Below are 9,882 nucleotides of genomic sequence, written 5' to 3' on the forward strand. Positions count from 1 at the left end.
ACTTGTGACCCCGTGGGGGACCCACGCTGGAGCAGTCTGTTCCTGAAGGACTGCACCCTGTGGAAGAAACCCACGCTGGAGGAGTTGTGCAGAACAGTAGCCCATGGGAAGGACTCACATTGGAGAAGTTCATGGAGGACTGTCTCCCATGGGAGGGACCCCACGCTGGAGCAGGGGAAGAGTGTGAGGAGTCCTCCCCCTGAGGAGGAAGGAGCGGCAGAGACAACGTGTGATGAACTGGCCGCAGCCCCCATTCCCCGTCCCCCTGTGCCGCTTGCGGGGGAAGAAGTAGAGAAATCGGGAGTGAAGTTGAGCCAGGGAAGAAGGGAGGGGTTGGGAGGGAAGGTGTTTTAAGATTTGTTTTTATTTTTCTCATTACCCTACTCTGATTTGATTGGCAATAAATTAAATTAATTTTCCCCAAGTCGAGTCTGTTTTGCCTGTGATGGTAACTGGTGAGTGATCTCTCCCTGCCCTGATCTCGACCCACGAGCCTTTCGTTATATTTTCTCTCCCCTGTCCGGCTGAGGAGGGGAGTGATAGAGCGGCTTTGGTGGGCACCTGGCGTCCAGCCAGGGTCAACCCACCACATAATGAATAATAAAAAGGGAAATATAATCTGGGATTTCTGTGTTCATCTTTGAATACTGAAAACTGTAAATAGAGGATGGGTAATTGATGGTGGAATCATGTATCATATTCAAGGAAGTTACTATATACTATTTAAAGCTGAACAAGCATAAGCTTCTGTCAGAAATATTTGGGCATATCAAGGTTTTTTTTAAAAAAAACAACTGATTTTTATTTTATTTGGCAATATTATCTGGTTTATCTGTTCCCAATAATTTTTGAACACATGGGCAACAGTTCATATATTTTTAACAGTTGGGGTGCTGTTGTATTAGATGAAGCTATACTATTTTTTTTTCTTGCATCAACTTGAATGTTGTTATCTCCCTGTCCATAGTACAAAGTTTTTAACCTGTGACCAACCATCCTAAACTTAAATGGGAGCTGGATGTGTTCAGCATTTCCCAGTATCAAAGCATATGGTTAAGGTCTTATGCTTTTCTGATTGTCTGTCTCATTACATGAGCAGATGGAAAATACTGCATGCTTTTAAGAATTATCAATAAATCTGATCTATGCTATATACTACTAAAGTTTGAATGCACATTATCTTGACTACCTGTTATCCCATTGGAAGAAACAAAAATGCGTTTTTACCATGCATACAGAATTTACTTCTTATTTATTTCAAATGCTTTGGTCTTCCTGGCTCCCCAAGAGACTTCGCTACCTTAAAGAGTGATTGCATTATTCTGTCCATCTTTTGATCTTTGAAAATGTGAAGTAAATACTCTGTTAACAAGCTCACAAGAAAAAAAGGTTGAGTGATTCCCTTTTTAACATACAGACTACAATATAAACAAGCAAGGACACAATTACTGTAGAAATATTTCCTGACAAGAATGTTAAGTAATGCAGTCTTGGAGTATTAATGATGTTCTGTGTGTATGTGCACATATTCATGTGTGATATGAAAAGCCACAGGTGTATTTTTGAAATCTGCTTTTGAGAGTTTCATGGGATGGAAATTAAAATGCTCACACAGCTGGAAATTCATATTATGGCCATAATCTAATTCAGCTGATTAGGATACTGCTTTCGCTGTAATAGCAGTAATATCCTGCGCCACTATTAAATTAACACAAAAAGCAAGCTAAATGAAAATATAATGTAACTAACATCAACACAGTTGAGACCCAACCCCCAATGCTGAATTATCCAGATCAGCTATACTCCATTGATTATAACCATTAATCACAGTCTGGCATATTTTTATTTTGTTATCTCAGGACTATGTCCTTCTTTTAATCTCATGAATTTTTATTCTCGGAATTTTTCTGCTGGTTCAGTTGCAGCATTCCTATCTTAAACTTTAGAACAATGATATATCCCTGAATTGGATTCATGGTACAGTTTCTTGATACTCCCTGTGCTAAGCTGGAAATGGTGCAGAAATAATAAAGTGGTGATAAGTAGTTTTCCTACAGTTGTGGCTTTTTTAGTCTGTCTCTTCTGTATCCTCATCACTACTTTTTTCTGCTGATTCTCTCTCCGCCTTCCATCTCCTGAAGCATTGAAAAAGGATTTATTGTTAGTTTTGGTGTCTTTTAAAAATTAATACTCATACACTGTGTGGACAATCTTAGGATGCTTTTACATTTAATCTACCAGTATTGATCATTGTTCATATTCTCCTCATTTCTGAAGGATCATAGTGCTCCCTGCTTTTACTTGTCTCTTTTGCATCACTGTTCAGCCTTGCTAGCTCCTTTCTGAAGTTCTTTCCAATAAGTGGCATGCATTCTGGATTTCCTATGTGATGTTAGAATGCTCTCTATGCTGCCTGGGAGTGTGGTTTATTTCATCAATAGCCTCTTTTTAAAAAATGATAGACTCAGAAAGGATTTAGGTTGGAAGCTCATCTTGTAGAGGCACCTGCTCCAAGCAGAGCTAACTACAAAGCTAGATCACGTTGGCCAAGGCCTTGTCCTGGACGGTTTTAAAAACTTCCAAGAACAGTGATTCTATCACCTCTCTGGGCAGTGCTTAAACCTGCTTTTAGTAAAGATTCATTTCCCCATATCCAATCAAAATGTCCCCTCCTACTACTTGTGGCTGTTGTCTCCCGCCCTTTTGCTGCACTCTGAGAAGTTCTCTTCTGTTGATGGCATCCCTCTTGAAACTGAATGGATGCGGTGGCTTTCTTCGTTGCTCCCACACTCTGCATATGTTACGATCGCTGTTGTAGGATGACTCTTCAACAGTAAAATTCTGAATCAGGTCCTCGTGCGTTGCTCAGAGCCAGGCCAACAGATGTTGATGGTATCTAAATATTAGTCATAGTCCATGGCATTTAAGTAGACTACATAGTCTATTGTCTTTCCTGAGGGTGCTGATGACCCTTAGTGTGCCTAGGTAAAGTGTCTGGTCAGTACATATTCAAACACAATAATCCTCCCTCTAACTAAAATAAGCCCCTAGCTCCTACATAAAATGGTTTCCTTTCCCAGAAAAAGCAGTAATTCCTTAAACGCAACCTTTCCCTCCTGTTTTTGCAAATGCAAGTATATTTATTGCTGTATTGCAGGTGGTAAAAGTATCTGAAGAGAAGGACAGCAGACCATATTTCAAATATCCAGAAATAAATAAGCTGGATCAATATACTGTAACAGATTGTTTTGCTCATTAGAAGGTAAAAATAAAAAAGAAACTTGTCAATCTACCAAAAATCTAGCCTTTCAATAAGGATATAATTGGAACAGGCTGTCAAAAACAACTTTGAAATTAAATTCACAGCAGCTGGTACTCAATACACTTCATGACAGGTCATCAAAGATAAAAATTTACCTCTGCGTGTTAGTTCTTTCATCTCTGTCAGATATTTCAAAATGTCCAGGGTTTTTAAAACAGTATTAACTCTTTCAGGTTGGAATAACACAAAAATCGTGTCTGTCTTAATGGGAGTTGTCCTTTGCTGGAAAAACAGAAAAAGCCTTCATTAAGAGGAATACTTCACTCTAACATTTGCTACTGTGAGTAACAATCCTTTCCTAATCCATCCCTCATAGCCTTGACTAGTCCTTAGCCTTGTTGTAGCTTTTCAGTAGCAAATTATCTCTTTAGTAATAGATGATTTGCTTCCTTCATTATAAATAATATGCAATATTTAGCAATGTTTTCTATCAATCAATGGACTGTGGATACCATCTTAGGTGTGAATGTTTCTTAAGCACCCAAACATACAAATCCAGAGATATTTAGAAAGACAGAGGATAGTATTAACAATTAGATCTGATAAAGATCACTGCAATTCTGCTCTGCTGCTCACTATTAAAAAAAATATCACCTTTTTCATAATACCCTTATTTTAAAGGAACAACAAATGATTATTTCTTTTCCACCTGGAAAAGTCTCTTTTGATATTTCCTATCCCTCCAGAAATCTAGAACAGTATAAAATGCCTCAGGTGACTAGTTTCCTCATTTGAGATAATCTACAATTTCATAAAAAATAATGGAAAGCTGGAACTAGAGAGGAAAGAAGTCCTGCTCCCCATGGGTAGCTGTCATGCATCTGTTAGAAGATTGCTAGAAGGCCAACTGATTAGGAGATTTTCATACTCTCCACTCTTCTAACATCAAGGTTGTTGAATGATTAAAACTTGCCTGCTACCTATTTTCTTATTCACACTCTTGTGTTTTGTACCCGTCTCCACTTTGTGCTGCATCACCTTTATTGATCCGTTTTGTCATTTGCAAAAAGTGGTTAGGGACGAGAGCTAGCAACTGAGGTCTGCTTGGATCAGGAGGCTGTTCAAGACCTCCAGAGGTCCCTTCTAGCATAACTCTTCCTACACTTTTATGAAAGTGTAGAAAACAATTTCAAAGAATAAGCTCAGGCCAGGACTCCAGACTGAACGTGCTGCAATTCGTTACTCATGATTGGATGGGTGATATTACCATTAGGGCTGTCATGATGCTGCTTTTTTTTTTTTTAATCTTGAAAAATTCAAGTGGTTGCTCCTGTCATTGCTGCCCTGTTGTGTGAAAGAGTGAGAAGTAATGGGTAGGGCTGGAAAAAAGTCATTGCAACTGCACCCCCTGCACCCCTATTCTGTAGTCATGCCAGGGCATCAAGGTTCATAAGGGAAGGTGTAATCTCAAAGAATTACTGTAGACCTGTAGGCCTTCAGAAAAACTGAAGTCCTTACTAGTGGACTGGGGTCTCACCGTTCAGGCTCTTTTTATGAGTAAATTAGCAAAACCACAGTGCTTTCGGAAGTTTGAGGTCAATACAGCAAATGTCATGTTGTGAAGTCACCACTTGAGCTGTCTTAGCAATGCTAGTTTCACTAATAAAAGATCCTAAGTTAATTTAGTTATCATTTTAATTAATTAAAATTTATTTTTCAAAATACAGAATACTCAAGAGCTAAGCAAGCCTCTTGCCTTTATCTTACTATGTTTTAAGAATAAGACTGTACTTTATTACACGATTCATCTAGTAGCTGGGTAACATTTTATGGGAAGGTCTGTTTCATCAGTATTGAAAGTAAAATATACTTTTCAGTGAACAAATACAATATTTAATTTTAGTCAGTTTCAGTTTATTAAATATGTATGCCACAGATGAAGATTTCCTCTTTGTTTTTCCCACAAGTCCCTTCGCAGCTTTTTGTGGACTGACTCAGAATTACAAAATTAAATACAGGGCTGTGTTCTTTTGACCTAAAATCTCTGACCTGTGAGATAAAGTGACATTGTTTCTGCTTGAGGACCAGTTCAGCTAATTGTTGAGTGATGGCTGTGACACAGCTGGTAGACGATTTTGTTCCCAAGGTAACTCTCCTATACAAAGTGATTCAGAATCAATCATTTGTTTTATAGGGATACAGCAGGTGTTACGTGCTGCACATGGGGAAAACAGACATTTTTACTGAGAGGGTCATCCTTTTATTAAAATACCCTTTCATCTCCCTTTGTGATGTAAAAAGAACGTTTTCAGTATTACAGCTGAAAGGAACATAATGGTTTCAGTAGGAAGGATACTTAGGAATTTCTCCTTTGCTTAACATGAGTTCCCTGGGACTAACGTGAACTTAAAAAGCTGTAATAAAACTGAAAAGAAATATCTTTTTATTTTCTCTTACCTTCAAGAAAATCATACACCTTCCCCTGTGCCCCCACAGCCAAGAGCATCGGTTCACAGTAATAGTCAATGAGCTACTTTGTATTTACAACACACAGCAGAGACCATCTTACTAAGTACGAATGTTAGGCAGTTAGGACAGAGTTCGTCTCCCAGGGAAGTCTGCTGGATTTCTGTGCTTCCAGTCAGGGGAGCTGGACTGCATTTATAGCGCAGGAATTACTGCTGGAGAAAGCAAAAACTTCTACACAAACAATCACAAATGCCTTCTCGTTCTTGAGACAACATCAGAAAAATAAGAGGTAGAATTTGTTCCTCTCACATGGATGAAGGTTGTCTAATTTTTCATGTTTGGACAAGACACACTTTTAAACCCAGACCCTAGCCCCAGATTATCATGTATCTGAATAAAAAAAGAAATAATATCTTCTTCAATGCATTGAGTTATCTGTAAGGCTGAAACAAGGACATGGTCTTTGAATTGTTGCTCACTTTGTAGCTGTGCAAACATTCCTTGATTTCTATGAGGTTGTACATGCAGGCAGACCCCCCAGAATTTGGCTTATTATTTCTAAGGAAAAATATAAAATTTTGGAGATGGCACAAAAGAAACATTTCTAAATTTGGTGAAAAATAAATTATTAAGAGCTGCATGAAGATTTTATCTTCCAATTGTTTTCTACATATTTTATGGGATTTTTTTGTTTCCTTTTTTTTTTTAAGAATATCACAAAAGGTTTCTTCATTTATATTAAATCAGGATTTTTTAGCTCACAGCTGTGAAGAAAATCTGTGATTGAATTTCATGAAATTGACTTTTCTCTTAAAGCTAGTTCCAGTTTAATCCAACCACAATCCAGCATTAGCATAAATTCCTACGAGACAGAGAACATCCTGTCAGATTAATTTAAAGCTATGGGAAATCCCTTTCAGATTTATTACCATTTTACAAGTTTAAAAATTAGTGATAATTTTTGGCTGCTCTATTACCTGGTAATATTTCTTATCATTTCAACTACTTCCTTGACATTATTTTTTTCCTTGAAGGAATGCCTTTGTTTCTCGATGGCTCGTGTAAAGGAGTGTGTGGTGGTTTAGCCTTGGCTACCAGCGAAACTCCCACCCGGCCACTCACCACCCCCGTAACGGGACAGGGAGAGAAAATGGGAAGAACGGGAATGAGAAAGCTCGTGGGTGGAGATGAATACAGGGAGATTACCTACCAATTACCTTCGTGGGCAGGCTAGACTCGATTTGAGGAAAATTATCTTGATTTCTGGCCAATTAAAATACATATTTAATTACCGATTTGATAGTGGGAAACAAAAAGACAAACATTAAAACAACCCCTTTTCTCCCCCCTTTCCCAGGCTCAACTTCACTTCTTCAATCCCGACACCTCTCCCCCCGGGCGGTGCAAGGGGATGAGGAATGGGGGCTCGTGATGGGTCCATAGCAGTTCCTCTCTGCCGGTCCTTCCTCCACACACTTTCCCCCTGCTCCAGTGTGGGTCCTTCCCAGGCTGCGGTCCTTCATGAACTGCTCAAGCATGGGGGGTCCTTCCCATGGGATGCCCAACGCAGTGACTGCGTTGCATTTGGCTAAAAAAAGATACTGAACATCCTGTTTATAATAAAATAAAATCTATTAGAATAATTGAAAACCTCTCAAGATTTGACCGGTTGACCAGTGCACGCAAATCCAAAAGTCTTTTCTTCCTTCAAACCATTCTGTTTCCATTACTCCTGTGCAAGTTCATCGTCACCGTATGTCCTTACAGACATAGTCAAACCTCATTGGGGCGGGAATCCTGAAGCAGAGGAAGCCTGTGGCAGCACCCCGGGGGCGGCAGAGGTGGGGGACAGACGCTGCCCAGAGCCCAAAGACTTCTGCCCTCACCTCTGCTGCTCTCGCGAGATAGACCTTGCGGTAGGCTGGGTTTTATTAAGATTGCCTGCGTAGTAACATATCACATCAGGTGAATTATATGGTACTCCGTCTGTTTCACAGACAATTTACTGGACCTTTTGGCTCACTAAGAAGCTAATATTAAAAGCCTTGCAATTCAGAAGTTCGGTTTCTTTGATAATTATCTCATTTTAAGTTAGAGGCTCTGTAATTGTAATTCTGAACTTGCAGTTCTTGTATTTCCTTATCTGGAATAAAAGTTTATTATGTCTTTTGTTTTTATTCATTAAAGTAAAAGTCCTGAATATAAAAGCAAACAAAATTTTGCCTTCGATGGGATCAAAACGCTATCTGGAGGCGACACATCTTTCAAGATTAGGTTTACAAAATGTACTTGCAGGATATTTTAAAAACCAACCAGGATATGTAAAAAAACAGCCACCCTGATGTAAGATGGGACTCAGTCATTGTTAGGGTTAAGGAATGCTAACAGCTAACGATCACTTAAGTCAATAGATAAACTCATATCGATTTCAATTAGCACAATTAGCAAGGCCCTGAAGATTCAGAACAGAAAAGTCTATTGCTCTGAGACACCCAAGACCTAAGACATCCCAGCTCATCCCAGCAAAGACAAGGCACAACCTTTAGCAAAGGGGAGGACCAGTGCCCCAGAGAGAGCAGGTGAGGGGCTATTTACTCCTACAGAGTTTGCGATTCGGCCTGTGGCCGTAACTGCCAGTAATACTACAGGAGACTTGATTCACATGCATTTGAGGGTTAAATCTGAAGCACTTACATGTTGAAGAAGATTCTGAGCTTATTTTTTATTGATACTCACCAAAATGAAGAAGCTATAGCCTGCATAGCAAATGAACCCCAGAGATTTAGGGGAGCAAGATGTTGCTTAATAACAGTTCTCCTAAGAATGAAGTTCTTGATATTTGACATTGCTGTTTAGTTTAGCTGTTTCCTATGTATCAACTCTAAGCAATGCTATAGCAGAATTAATGTATGCATTTATATATGAATTTATATATAAAGCATTACTAATCGGTAATATTAAATATCAATATTAATAATTAGCTTACTATTAAAATGAATTAGTGTGTGCGTATAAAAGTACATTGATTTCTTAGTAAAAATCTTTCTGTAGTTACTTATTAAGACTCTCATGCATTTCTATTATTCTATCGACATAGGCACTATCATTTTTTGTGAAAGCCTTTTGCAAAAAACTACCTCAAAACAAAAGATTAAAGCATCTAACTTCTCATCCATTCCAGATAGATTTGTATATACAATTCTTTTTGTCAATCTCAATCTTGCTTCAGTCACTTAGAGGCTGTTTTGTGTTAGAATTAAATAATCATTTTCTAGGCTTTTCTTGTAATGGTATAGGTATGATTCTGACTACATTTTGGTTATGCTGAAGAGATCTAAAGCTGCATTGTATCTATCTTTTGAACTATTAAAACATGAAGTATAGGCAAATCAAAGAGACAGGTGAAGTGAAATTCAGCAGAGAAATGTGTTTCTGTTATATGCTAACAGTCTCAATAGAAAAACTAAATATTTTTTAATTGACAAAAGTGTTGACTGGCTTTTACCCCTCTTGCCCTTACAGGGTTCGTAATGTTAAAATTAAGCCTCTGATTCTACAAAACCCCTGTGTGAATTAAGTATATCAGTAATCAAACCAGAACTGCAAAGTCCATTCTACATTCTGAGCATCAGCACTATTTATTTCTTTCAAAACCACCCCATCAGTACAGACAGGCTGAAATCCATAGGGCTGCACACATTATGGATGGCTTAAATAAGCACGCAGAGGTGTTATTACATAAATGAGGCCTGGCTCAAATGGAATTCCTATTGACTTAGGTCTATGACCGTGGAAGTTAAAGCCTGTCACCACTACATTTCTTCCCAAATGCACAAAGCAAGCTAAGTTTTAAAAAATAACTAATATACAATTTTCAGTGCATTTTTATAGAACTTTATTTCCTATTTCTTTAAAAGGAGAACACTTTAATATAATTTACAAGTTCTAGAACATATTGATTTCTGAAAGTTGGATTTTTATAGAGGAAGAAACAATTCTAGCTGTACAGAACCATTGATACTGGCATTATAATCTCCTGAGAATCCCCAGTATAAGGGACAAATTTTCTGAATATGCCACTCACAAGAGACATCAATCCTTTCACTCTCTTGATGGTTTTAAACGTCTTACTTTCATTTTTTGCTGCCTTT

The sequence above is a fragment of the Mycteria americana genome, chromosome 2, assembly GCF_035582795.1.
Source record: "Mycteria americana isolate JAX WOST 10 ecotype Jacksonville Zoo and Gardens chromosome 2, USCA_MyAme_1.0, whole genome shotgun sequence".
Lineage (NCBI taxonomy): Eukaryota > Metazoa > Chordata > Aves > Ciconiiformes > Ciconiidae > Mycteria > Mycteria americana.